A 14,011-nucleotide genomic window follows, 5' to 3' on the forward strand; every position below is an offset into this window, starting at 1 on the left:
CAGTGGACTATCTGGGAGAATGTCACAAGGGGTCTTTTTAGTTCCCTCTTTCTTTTGTTCCCTAGACCTAGAATTTCTGGTTCCCATTTTCAGTTAGTCTCTGTATCTGAGCTTTACCCTCTGTACTTAACTCCCTCACTGGAGATTTCTTGCACACCTCTATGTATTCAACCTCCCTGACTGGCAGTTTCTTGCACATCCTGAGTCCTCCAAAAATGTCCAACCACCAAGGCAGTACATGCAGTCCAATTTTCCTACCTTGGCTAGTGCATGAGGTTGCCTGGTTACTGCAGTGCCTGCTTTTCTCCCTGTGTCACTTCCATTGTCTCCTGAATAACAGTTTCGGGTTTGTCTATGGCTTTTGCAGGGAGCTGGGACTTCCAGAGAGAGCAGGCCACATAAACCAAGTGGGATGCATCTCCCCTCTCAGTCGGAGCTTCACTCCACGCAGGCACAGAGATCCCCGTATGGGCCATCGGGTTGTGAAAAACAAACTCACCCGTCCAAACCCAAAAATGGACTCAGACCAGAGAACAGCGAAAGTGAGACTTTAATGATGGTCTTGCAAGGTTGGGTGTTTAGTAGCACACCCAGCACAGTTTTAACAAGCAATTTATCCCCTACTGCTCAGGTCCCTCCCCCAATTCCTTATAGGCTGACTACTATCGGGTTACAATTTTCCTGGACATCGCCTATTGATGGTTGGTTAGGGGCTTCAGATGGTTTTCTGGGGGAATGTCTTGTTGCATTTTGTTGTAGCCCACAACGCATTACAATCCTAGTTAGCTCACGGGCTCTTCAAGTATTTGACTTATGACCTAAGTAGCTGGGCAGGCTGATAAGAACAGACAAAGGGAACTATTTTGCAGGCTGATAAACTTTCATTTTAGACTAAACTTCTTTGGTTCAGGTGAGGGCAACTAAGGCTGACAAGCCGGCATTGGCTATCCAAGCAGGGCCTAGTATATCCTGTTTTCTCTGACTAGTTTGCTGACCTAAGCCAATTTAAGGCATTTTGTCTTGGAAACGGACCACTGTATACATTATTTCCTTCACTTAGTCACAGATAATATTTAATGTAAACCAGTGAAAGATCATGATTTTGTGTGCAGATGATCTAAAAGCTTTGACAGTTTTGAATTGAGATTCCCTTGGCAGAGAATTTTATTGAAGGGTTATGCCTACTGAGGTGAACATAAAGGTCTGGAAGCCAGAAGTCATAACATCTGAAGGGACAACTTTCTATTTTTACCAATAAGCCATATCTATATTATTTTGGTACCTACCACTTAAAAGAAAAGGAAACAAAAAGCTACCAATATGTAGATAAAAAGACAGAAGGGATAGACAGATAGATAGATAGATAGATAGATAGATAGATAGATAGATAGATAGACAGATAGATAGATAGATTGATTTTGGGAGGAAGGGTGTCTTTTTTTGGTTTGTGTTTTGGCAAGCTAGTGCTAAAATCAAATGTGAAAGCAATTCAGTTAAGACTGTTGAGCATTACTCTGGTGAGTACTAAATACAATGCATGTGGTTCTTGCCATGAATACAAGTGATTTATATTGATTTTTTTCAACAGCTCCAAAGAATAATGAACTCTTTCTAGTGTCATGTGGACTTCTCTGTTTCTATTTATTTTACATAGGTCTTCACATGTTCTGCTGTGTCTGGCAATATGTGTTGATGGGTTGATTTATTCATCTTGTTTTCCAGTTTGTAATGACAGCTTTTAAATTAAGATACAGTTTTAAAAGGTGGTAAATAAATCGATAAAGAAGCCCCAGTAGACAGAAATGATGTTATTCAAGATCCCAGCATGAAAACCCCTCCCTGAGCTGTTCTGCAAAACCAATATGAATAATCTTTAAAATTTCCTCACATCCTGTTTCACCTAGGCTAAAAGGTAATTTAATGGAATGATTCCACAAATGGAATGGACTTAATATTCCCAGCTGGCATCCATGAAAAGTAAGAATCTCCATAGAGTCATCAGATGATTAGAGTGAATACTCACAGGCTAAAAATTTACTCACTGTTTGCTACAGGAAAGTGTGTTTTTGTTTGTTTTGTTTGTTTATTTTTTTGAAACAGAATCTTGTGCTGTCACCCAGACTGGAGTGCAGTGGCACAATTTCAGCTCACTGCAACCTCTGCCTCCTGGGTTCAAGCAATTCTCCTGCATCAGCCTCCTGAGTAGCTGGGATTACAGGCACCCGCCACCATGACCGGCTATTTTTGTATTTTTAATAGAGACCGGGGCTTCACCATGTTGGCCAGCCTGGTCTCAAACTCACGACCTCAGGCTAACCACCTGATATGGCCTGACAAAATGCTGGGATTGGGATTACAGGTGTAAGCCACCATGCCCAGTGAAGAAAGTTGTTTTTATTAATTTCTTTTTTCTTTTTTCTTTTTTTTTTTTTTTTTGAGATGGAGTCTCGCTCTGTCGCCCAGGCTGGAGTGCAGTGGCACGATCTCAGCTCACTGCAAGCTCCACCTCTTGGGTTCACACCATTCTCCTGCCCTAGCCTCCTGAGTAGCTGGGACTACAGGCGCCCATCACCACGCCTGGCTAATTTTTTTTGTATTTTTAGTAGAGACAGGGTTTCACCGTGTTAGCCAGGATGGTCTCGATCTCCTGACCTCGTAATCCACCCGCCTCGGCTTCCCAAACTGCTGGGATTACAGGGGTGAACCACTGTGCCCGGCCGTTTTTAATAATTTCTTTTTCCCATTTGACATAGTTTTGTTTTCTTGTGTGTGTCTTTTCAGAGTGGCTTTAACAATAGCTCAGGCTCCTGGGAATGAGGTTTAAAAAGTAAGATGGCTTGGAAATGCAAGACATCAAATATAGAGAGGGAAAAGTCTCTAAGAGTACTCTGGTGAAGAGTGTATATTTTATTTCCTAAGAAGTCATTTCTGAGAGAGTGCGAAAATAATAATATTAATTAATTAGTTGACAAAACAAAAAGTATTTCTACAAACCCCAAGAGGAAACCTCTTGTTACGTTTTTATGTCATTTTGGTGATGACCTAGTTTAAAATTCAAAGGAGATAAAAGCACAGTGATGCTTGTTTTTTCCTTGTCTCTTGCTTTTTTGCACCTCCTATTCCCCTCGTGCTTTCTAAAGCCTCTTTCATGGCTGACTCCTGCAATTTTACCATTTTGTCTCAGCAGTCCTGTCCCTTTCCTTGTTTTCCATATATACCTTCTTTGTAATACAAACATGTTTTGTTGCTCATATTTGCATTAGGGGTTCTACCATTTTAACAATATCCACAGGATTCTCCTGCTTTTTTATTTTTTTGTCATTTATAGTTCTTGAAGAGCTTTTTTACTTACCCCAGAGGATAATCTACCACTTGTATTACTTCTGACAGATGAGGATTTTAAATCTTTGCTTATTGTTTGTCTTAGTTTTACTTGTAGTTGGCCTCCACAGCCCTAGATGCAATCTCTTGTGTTTTCACTTATGCAGATGTCTGTAATGAAAGGAAACACTTGGGAACAGCACAGAGAAAACACAGCTATTCTACTATAACCAGAGCCACAGTGTTAAATGATCTCCAGCAAAAAATAAAAATAAAATAAAACAGAAGGCAAATTGAAAGAAGTGAAAGGCTTGCATTGTAATTCAAAAGAACTAAACAGATGAGGCATTTATAAGGCCATGCACACACCAGCATAAATACTGAAGTAGTCCCCATAACACTCATACTCTGGAACGACTTGTACATTTTCTTTTTGTGAATATGCTTCAGCCTATAATCTCATAATATAATAAGGATAAGAGTTCTAACAACTTTTTATCTTCAAATGTTGGTGAGTGTTACATTAAACAAGAAGAATTTCACTTTTTTTATTAAATGGACAAAAATGATATTATGCTGAAGGGTTGCACAAAATATTTTCAGCATCTCAAAGCCCAGTTAAAAGGGATGGATTCAGCTGAGCATGGTGGCTCACGCCTGTAATCCCAGCACTCTGGGAGGCTGAGGTGGGCGGATCACCTGAGGTGAGGAGTTCGAGACCAGCCTGATCAACGTGAAGAAACCCTGTCTCTCCTAAAAATACAAAATTTGCCAGGCGTGGTGGCGCATGCCTGTAATCCCAGCTACTCAGGAGGCTGAGGCAGGAGAATCTCTTGAACCTGGGAGGTGAAGGCTGCAGTGAGCCGAGATTGCACCATTGCACTCCAGCCTGGGTAACAAGAGCACGTCTCAAAAAAAAAAAAAAAAAAAAAAAAAGGCAGGGGGAGTGGATTCATGCAATTGTCATCACAAATGCTGTAGAAATTCATTGACTTTTCTTGTTTTGTAGGTTAGACAGAACTGACAGTGATCTACTGAATCACTTTCGAAGCCAAAATCTAATGCTTTCACTTTAAAATATCACCAGAATAAACCGGCCACCATCATCCTGTATATAAAATTTTCTCATCTAACATATAATTTCCTTGTTTCAAATATTGAAACATGTATATAGTTTCATTATACATGTAAACATGTAAAAATAATGGAACATGTAAATAGTTCAATTATTTCAGAGGCCAAACATTTGGACAATTTAGGTAAAATTACTCTTCTATATGTATCCTTCTAAAATTAATCCTTAAAGTGGCCTATAGATTTAATTTTCTTGAAATTTCTGAGTTACAAACACATTGAATGTTTCTTTTGGGCTCTTTGTTTATTGTCATATAGCAATGTAAATTACTTGAAAATGAAATAGTGGTTAGGTAGAATCATGTATACATGTAAAAAAAAACAGCTACTGCTACTCATTAGATGTACTGTTCTGTCAAGAAACAACCATGATGTCACATTTATTAAAAGTAATGATAATACTTAGACAATTAATAAGATCTGGACTGTTTTCAGATACTTTGAAACCCACAAATAACCATTTAAAAGGAAATCTGGGAAAAACTGGAATTTAAAAGACATGCTTAAAAATCGAATATGAAAAATGAAAAAACAGCATTTTAAAATATACATTCTATCATGACAATTGAAATTATTTTAACTCGTTAATATTAATCATTTTGTGCTCAGAAATATTTGAAGGGTAATATTCTAAATGGTGCTTTTTGCTATTAATACATTAACATTATTGCTACATCTTAAACATGTTTATCAAAAAATTTCTAATCCAAAAATTCAACACCAATGTTGCCCTTGAGGGACGTTACTTCTAATCACACTTATATAATGTAGCCTTAGGAGTTACTTTTCTAGCGAACTAAAAACCAGTTCGGGCCTTACACCATGAGGCAAGTGTATAAATCCCGCCTACAAAAAGAAAAGTGTTTGCAGCTAACTGGTAGACAAATCAATGAGTTCCTTGATCCATGTAGATATGAACCATTAACAAATGATGCAGTGAGAAAAAGGACTTTCTCAGTTAGTTGTCGGTGTATTTTGTAACGAGGCAAAAATAACATTTAGATAAAAGAAGATCTAAGGTGAAATGTGTGGAATTGATCTCATCCCCACAGGCCTGGCTTGACTTTAAGAGACTTTGTGTGTGAATGCATATGTTTTCATTTGTCAGTGGTGATTCTTAAAAGGTTTGTGCTTAAGCGATTTTTTCTCATCAGTACACTTGAATTAAGTGAAGCATTAAGGTAATAAATTTGTCTCCACTGAAAAGACAAGTTTCTAACTATTTTGTAAAGTCTCATCTAAATGAATAGAGTTTCACTTTGGTGAAGAGGTTTGTTCTTAGAAAGAACTCCCAATTCTTTATACTCCAGTTCTGTAAAAAAAAAAAAATCAGGTGCTTTCCATGTGCTTGACAAATAGTAAATGTTTAATGAATACTGTTGAATTTGATAAAGAAATTCAAAATTCAGTGTTGACATAGAATATAGTTTGGTTAGTGTTAACAATAAATGAAAGAAAACAATGGAAAATGAAGCAAACTTTCTAGATTAAGGACATGTATAATTGCACTTAATCTGGAATAATGTACAGAAAGCCAGAAAATATATAAAAAATTGCAGTGGTTGCATCTTAAAGAGATTACAAAAAGTGAATATTTAGACTTACAAAATCAATTACTAATATTATGAAACACATGTGTATTTTAAACATAATATATTAAAAATATCTCATAAAAATTCTTCCAATATTTCATTAACATGTTTTTTCATGAAGCGTTAATTACACTGAAGAGGAGCAAAAATGGAGGGAGCAATAATAAAGCAATTCTACCATATTAGAATTGATTAAAAATCAATAATGCAATAGATTAAACACCTCTTAAATGGTAATATGGGACTAGAAAAATGCGATGTGATTTGCTAAACTTCCGGTTATACATATTTTTCCAGAGAGGTGGCAGGATATATTGGAAAGGGCACTCTCCCACTACCTGGGTTTGGTGATGTTTCTTGTACCCACAAGAATGGCATGATTGTGGCAGTAGCTTTGCCAACCTCTCAGGCTAATATCTGAAGTCCAAGCTTTGCCAACCTCTCAGGCTAATATCTGAAGTCCAGTCAACCTGTAAAACAAATATTTATGTTTGTCAGTGTCAGGTTGTTGAACCCCAGACAAGTCAATTAACAAGCTCTCTGCACTTTGTAGGTGTAGCAGTAGAGCCATGACCTACAATAGCTCTTTTTCATAACTGAAAATAATTTTTATCACCATTTCACAGATTAAAAAATCTGAGCTTTACAGAGGTGCAGTAACTTGCCCAAGGCCACCATCAGTAGAGCTGTGATTCTCAACTTAGGCCTGATTCCCAACAACATATATTAATACTTTCCCTTTCCGACTTTCGATTTTCTTGATGTCTCAAAGTTTTCTGCCTTGTTTGTAAAATGAACAACATATCATCTAATTCAAAACCTTGTCAGGATGAAATTAGGAACAATAGATGATACATAAAGGGCGTAGCTCAATCCCTGGCATATATAAAGTTCTTTTAAAAACAAATATTTGTTACTCTAAGATCAAATGGCTAGCAAGGAAACACTACAGAATCATGGTCAAGGGGGCCTGCTTTAGGCTGAGACTCACTGGGCTGGGGCCATGTCCCACCTTTGCCCCTTATTACAGATAACCTTGAGCAATACATCAGCTCCCCTGTGGCTCTCTTTTGTAAATGGGAGTTATAACTTGATCTCTCTCATTAACCTGTTTGAGGATTAAATGAAATAACACATGAAAAGTATGTTACTTGCGACATAAGGAGCACCTGTGGTAATGCAGAAATATTTTGTAAAGCATTTAAATATTCTACATTGTCTTCATTTAAATTTATAATCATAGACAGAAAGCTAAAATAAGATTTCAGAAAACAATCATTTTTCCATGACATGTAATTCAATATAATAACATCCCTTTATGAAAACTAATAGTACCGCAGCTAAAAATAAGGAAGCTATGCAAACGATATGACACATTTTTATAGTGGATACATACAGAGTTCATATTTTAATTTGAAAAATTTATTTGTGTTTTTTTTTCAGATGAAAAAAAAGTTCCAAAGACCATGTATGAAAAGTCAATCTTTAAATGTGTTCCAGTAATTACCCAAGCAATCTAAAATTGTTATGATTGATTGAAATAATTGATTGCAGCCTGCCAACTTCACCTTTCTTAATTATAAAATACAATTTCAGTTTCGTGCCTTCCAAACCAAGGTTTACAAAAGCTAAGAGAACTATTCCGTTCAGCCTCTGATTATATCAGCAGTGCCATTTTTCAGGTCCTATCAGATTGGGTTTGGATGATAATTACTTGGAGAGTGTTTGATCTCAATGATGAATACATGATTAGTTTTTCATGAAATCAGTCAACCACACCGCACAGCACTACTCATGTGAGACCTTGTTGATTTAGCTGTTAGAAAGCACACATTTCCCTCGGTTCAGATATGGGACATCAGTCTTTGGGGAAAAGAGGGTAGAAAAAGGTCAAGTTTATGGGTAATGATATTGCAGAGTCAGATATTTAAGATTTGCTAATTTTCTTCTCAGTTATACTCATGTCTTACCTCGTTGTCATGCCTGCTACATGACCACAGATTCTGTCTCAGTTGTGGCATATATTTTGTTTTTTCAAAAGAAAGAAAAAGATTTTATGACACTATTGTTATCTCTCAACCCCTTAGAGGGTTTTGCCTTGATGAATAATATTTTATATGTGAAATGTTTATGTGATTTTTCATGGAGTGATAACCCCACTACGGCTTAACTTTGATGCATTGCAATCACTGGTTTTCTTCACTAAAGTGCTTTTACATACCCCTCCCATAAATTGACTTAAGAGTTAGAAATGGAACATTCAACACAACTTGGATGCTCAATGGAAAATTGCCTAAGAAAGTATTTTATGTTAGGTTTACAAACTAATACATACACACACACACACACACACACACACACACACACTCTTTTTCTAGAAGGCCTGGTTTGAGGATGCTGTGTTTCTTTGTTGATTTGTGTCTGTGTATATGTGTGTTTTTCTATGATATAAACTGTTTCTCTGAGTCAACATAACTTGCATTTTCTTAAATTTCAAGTGATCATATTCAAAGATCAGGTAAAAGGATCCAGTTGTCAGTCTTTAAACAGCATGCATTTGTTTAAAAAGATAGAAGCATTGAACTTTGAAAGAAAAAGAAAATAAATTCTGTTTATTTTCTGTATGTGTCTGATGTTATTGACTTAAGAAAAGTCCTACAATAAAAATTCTTTAGATTATTTTTAATGAAAAGATACTTTATAATTGTAAAGTTTTAAATCTTTAGCTAATTTTCATAATTAAAAAGTCACTTTGAAGAAAGATTATATACACCATGTATTTCTATTTAATTTGGATTATTCTCTCTCAAAAAAAAATCTTTATCACAGTGTCAAATAATACTTTTGCCAAGACATGTCCAGTTTTTTTTAGGGTAAAGGAGGTAACTATTTCGGAAACCTATCTGAATGTTTTGAAATATAAACTCTAGTTTTAATTCCATAACTGAGACATTGGGACATTTTATACCAGGGTTTCTCAACCTGAAAACTATTGACATTTTAGACGAGATCATGACATTTCTTTGTTGTGAAGGACTGTCCTGTGCATTTTTAGCAGGTTCCCCTCTACCCACTAGATGCCAGTGACACCCCCATGCCAATCTTATCATGTCTCTAGATATTGACAAATGTCCTTTGGGGTCAGTGTTGCCCCAACTGAGAACTATTTTAGACAAAAAGCACTGGAGAGATGGGCTTAAATTATTCAAATAATGAGAACCCAATTTTTCTTATTGGAAGGGGTGGGGATGGTAAAGAATGATACAGACTTATATTATTTCTTTCACAGAAATCAGTCACTAGTGCATGTTAATAAACGATGTTTGTCCAATAGATTAAGAATAGGCCCTGAATAATATGCAAATGCCAATGGCTACTTAGTACCATAAACTCTCTTCCATTATATAAGGCAGTTCTACAACTGAAACTTAGCATCTTGAATTAAAAAAAGATTAGAAAAATAAGTTCCAAAAACATAAGAATTAAAAGAGCAGACAGTTTATTTTGATGGTAGCGTTTAATAAAACTGATAAATTACTATGAGGTCATTTATTAATGTAAATTATTTAAGCATATTCTTATTGCACTAGGAAAAGATATAATGCCTTTACAATATTGTGAATATAGCCAAATTTATAAAATGAGCAGAAACCCTGATGTAGTTGAGAAAAGATTATCTCAATGCTATAAAATCTTCATTGACTCTGACTTAGCTATTATCTCATTATTCCTTTCCAAAGGAAGAACACTGTCAGGCTGACAATACAAACAAACCTATAGTGGAGTCCAGTTTTTGTCATTTGGAACTAGGAAATGCATGTCTGTATTGAATAGCAACCACCATAGCAAAGACATAAATGCCACTAATTTGGAATAATAAATTTTAGGACATGGCAGACTCAGATCGGTGTAATAAACTCAAACATTGATTTTACATTTAGAAAACATATATATAACACTAGACCATAAGAGATACCTGGGCTTGGTTTCTCTTCCAGCAGAGCCACAGGACTTTGAAAGAGAGTCTATAGTACTTATCTTATTTTAGTCTAAAATGAAACTGAAATGCAATTATGACAAATAGGTTCTTGTTACTATTGCCAAAGATATGGGTTGACTATCAATGCAATTACTTGTTGTATTAAAAATGATGTTGATAACATTGGTTTGAAAAAGTTTTTCCAAAACTAAAAAAATAAAAGTTTTTCCAGTGTTCTACTAATATTTCTTCAAGATCTTTAAACCAGCCTGTTAGCTAGTTTAAAGAATGGTTTAATAATAGCTAAAATAGGTAACACAAAATAAGCTTTTGCAATGTACCAAGCAGTGCTATAAACTCTTGACATGTATCATCTCATTTAATCTTTAAAACAACCCTATGATGTAGGTCCCTCATTACTACGCTTATTTGCAAATGAGGAACCCGCAGGGAAGAGATATTAAGCAATGCTTCCCTTGGTCAACTAGTTAGAAATGCAGATGGGATTTGAACAAGACAGACTATCCCCAGAATTTGCTCTCTTAACTAATAACCTATAGCTATATCATCTATATTGATATGTCTATAAAATAAATGGTGTAAACTATTACTTAAGTCATGACTTTGGTGAACTGAGGCCCAGAAAGATTAAGTAATCTACTTAGATCAAAAAGTGAAACAAAGGCCATCAATTTTGAACAGAATTTTTAATCCTTAATTCATAACTGAAATACCACTAATCTAGCATGGACACACATATGGATCTATATGATTCTTCCAAATAGCGGTAATGGTTTTGCTTTGATCCACATCCAGACCCACTTTCTTGGAGGAGTACTATTTGTGACCGAGAGCACAAATTTGTGAGCTGGCTCTCGTTGAGGAGTTAGCCTATGGCCTGGAAACACAACAATGCTGAACGACAGACACAGGACGAACTGCCGCCTTGACCTCGTTAGCCATACCAGCTGAACTAACTGGCTGCAGAGAAGTGAAAGTATGCTAAAACAGCGAACTAAAAAAAAAAAAAAAAAAAAAGTGGAGAAACGCAGTACATTGTCTTCTTTTGCTGGGTGATGTTTCTTTCTTGGTTATTAATCACAAATTACAATGGAATTCTAATTTCTAACTAGATTCCTAGTGATCAACTCTGGGTCTTAATGAATTGTCACCATTCCACTGATATCAAGAAAAATGGATAAAAGCACACAAAGCCTTATAATATCAGTACTGTCCCAGGAATGAATACTAGCAAAACTAGCAGCATGATAGCCCACTCCCATGTCACAAGGAGTTAATGCTAAGCTAAATGCTCCTTCACCTCACACATATTGAAAAACTTTGTGGACAAAACTATAATTCTTTAGTCTGACTCACATTTAAATCAAGTGCTTTGGAATGATGGATAGATTCATTGCTTAGGGTAAGGAGGCAGCTGCTTGGAGCACCATGACTGGAGGGCTGGGGCTCCAACTACTTTTGCCACAAGATGCTTCCCCTCAGGCATTGTGGATCATTTCTGCACAAGGAGTTGCCTTGGGTGGTAGGCTAATAGGAGTAACACCAGGGTTCCCATGACAGTGTTCATATAAGTAAGTGACTGGAGATAGATTTATTAATAGAAACAATAAGGAGGGAAACAATAAGGAGGTTAGGAAACAGAAGAAAAATTATTCTGGTAATAATTTGGGGTCTCCAATCAAGCCCAGGTTAAGGGAGACTTGTCTTTAAATAACAGCGAAAAATCAGGCTTTCTCTATTTATGAGACCATTCAGAGTAAAGCCACCTTTCTATATAGGAATTTAAAATGTTTATAGCCCTAGGGAATAAACACAGACCTCTGAATCAAGGATAGGTGTGCGATATAAGACTTGCCTACATATCAAAAAAAAAATAAGAAATTTACATTAAGCATCCTTCTGAGCAAGAGATGATCCAGCTAAGATGCTGCTTCTGACTGCCGAGAAAATAGAGGCTGAAATTACAGACCAATAAATAATCTTCACATAATGAAAGAATGGAGAGGCCTCTGCTCTAGCTCAATGAGGATGGCAGTGGTAGAATCTGTAGATCAAAGGGAAATCAGAACCAGAGAGAGAATCAGCTTTTCTAAAACTATGAAAGATAATGCAGTGACTAAGGACAATGCCAGGTCTTGATAGCAAAATCTCCTTAATCTGAAATTCAGGGAGCCAAAACAATAGAGTTTGAATTAACCAAGTTTCAGATGATCCTTTAAAAAAGAAAAAAAAGTTGAAGAATAGCATAAAAGTCACCTTGAATTGCACTTTGTTTTAAATAAAATGATATTGAAGTAACGGGGTCTTAACACATTATTTTACGAAGTAATCAAAGTTCCTCCAAAATAATTTCTCCATTCATGAGTTGCCTACAATGTCGTTCCACAGGGTTAGTGGTCTTCACGGGTCGGCTTCACCTTTTGAGGGAAAGGCCTCCCTTGTGCTAGCAGGATACTGACTCAAAGTAGGATCTGATGAAGTTGAGGAATATATTTTTTCTTTTCTGACCTGACCGGACATTCACCATGTCCATAAAAAAAAAAAATTACTCACAGGAATTAGGAGCAAATTGCTGCCAAAAATTCTGTGCTTCAGAAAGAAACAATATTCATATCACAGAGTTGGTTATTTTTACTTCCTCTTCAAAGATCATGTGGCCCAGTGACTGAAGAAGAGCCTCATCCAAGGTCTGGCTCTTGGGGACAGACCTGAAGAGTCATTTTGGCAAATGAATGGCTCTGAGAAAACTGTAGGGCTCCCTAAAGGAACAGTCAAAGGTACCGTAATGTTGCCTACAGAATGTTATAGGCAACTTAACTGTGCACTTTAATTATCATTCTTGCTTAGCAATAAAATGACAGCAAAGTTTTAAGTGAATTAATTGGAAAATAGACAATCAAAATCTAGGTATCTCCAAGACCTGAATAGCCTAATACAATAGCCATTAATAAATATCAACCACTTGAAATGTGACTACTCCAAAACGGTAAAATACACACCAAATTTCAAAGAATTAATATAGAAAAGAATGCACAATATCTTATTAATAATTGTATATGTTTTACATTTTGAAATGATAACATTATGAACCTACTGTATTGGATTACATAAAAACATTTTTTAATTAACTTCATCTTTTTTTTTTTTTTTTACTTTTTGGTGTGACTACTAGAAAAGTTGAAATTACACGTGACCCATATTGGCATACATCATCTTTCTACTGGATAACATCATCCTGGATAAATCCATGAAATATAGTACACTGTGTTTTTCTATTTGAAAGGATTCCTTGTCTTCTTAAATCCACACTACAACCCAAAGGCTTTGCTATCACTGTTCCTCATTTTATAGGTGAGAAAACATAGATAGGTTTTGAAGCATGCCCTAAATCACACAACTAGTAACTCATGGAACCAACTAACCCTGCCTCACACTAAAATCCATGTTTTCTTGTCATCCTTGTTCAGGCACCTAATATTCTATTGAGGTGGTCTTTTAACTTAGAAATGTGTAAGATGTGTTGAAAACAACCAAATATTCTGTGGGAATTAAATATGTACAACTTGTTAAACATATTTAAAACAACTACAAACAGCACATAATTAAGAGTAGCGTATCAGTGTTTCCTGAGAACTGCCCTTCGTGAATTTTTAGGAGGGACTAGAGTGTGTGGAAAGGTGGGAGTCCCATTATGTGTCTTACAGATTCTAGGCATCTTCCTTGGGTCATGTCATTGACTCCTGAAAATAACTCTTAAAAGTGAAAAAATGAAGGCTCAGAATGATGAAGAAATTTGTCTGGGATCTCAGGGTTTAGCTAGTAAGTAGTAGAGAGAAGAGTAAACTCGTCTGGCTTCTTTTCCTATATCAAACTTTCTTTGGTCCTTCTTTTGATCTAGGCCAACATTTTAGTATCTTTCCTAGATCGTGTGTCATTGGCTGCTCTGTTTTCATCATCTACTCTT

General features: G+C 36.0%; 1 pseudogene; it reads left to right on the forward strand.

Moving 5' to 3' along the window:
• The first annotated feature begins 412 nt into the window (after positions 1–412).
• Positions 413–14,011, forward strand: part of LOC100457135 (elongin-C-like) — a 59,939-nt pseudogene continuing 46,340 nt past the window's right edge.

This window comes from Pongo abelii, chromosome 14 (assembly GCF_028885655.2).
Source record: "Pongo abelii isolate AG06213 chromosome 14, NHGRI_mPonAbe1-v2.0_pri, whole genome shotgun sequence".
Taxonomy (NCBI): domain Eukaryota; kingdom Metazoa; phylum Chordata; class Mammalia; order Primates; family Hominidae; genus Pongo; species Pongo abelii.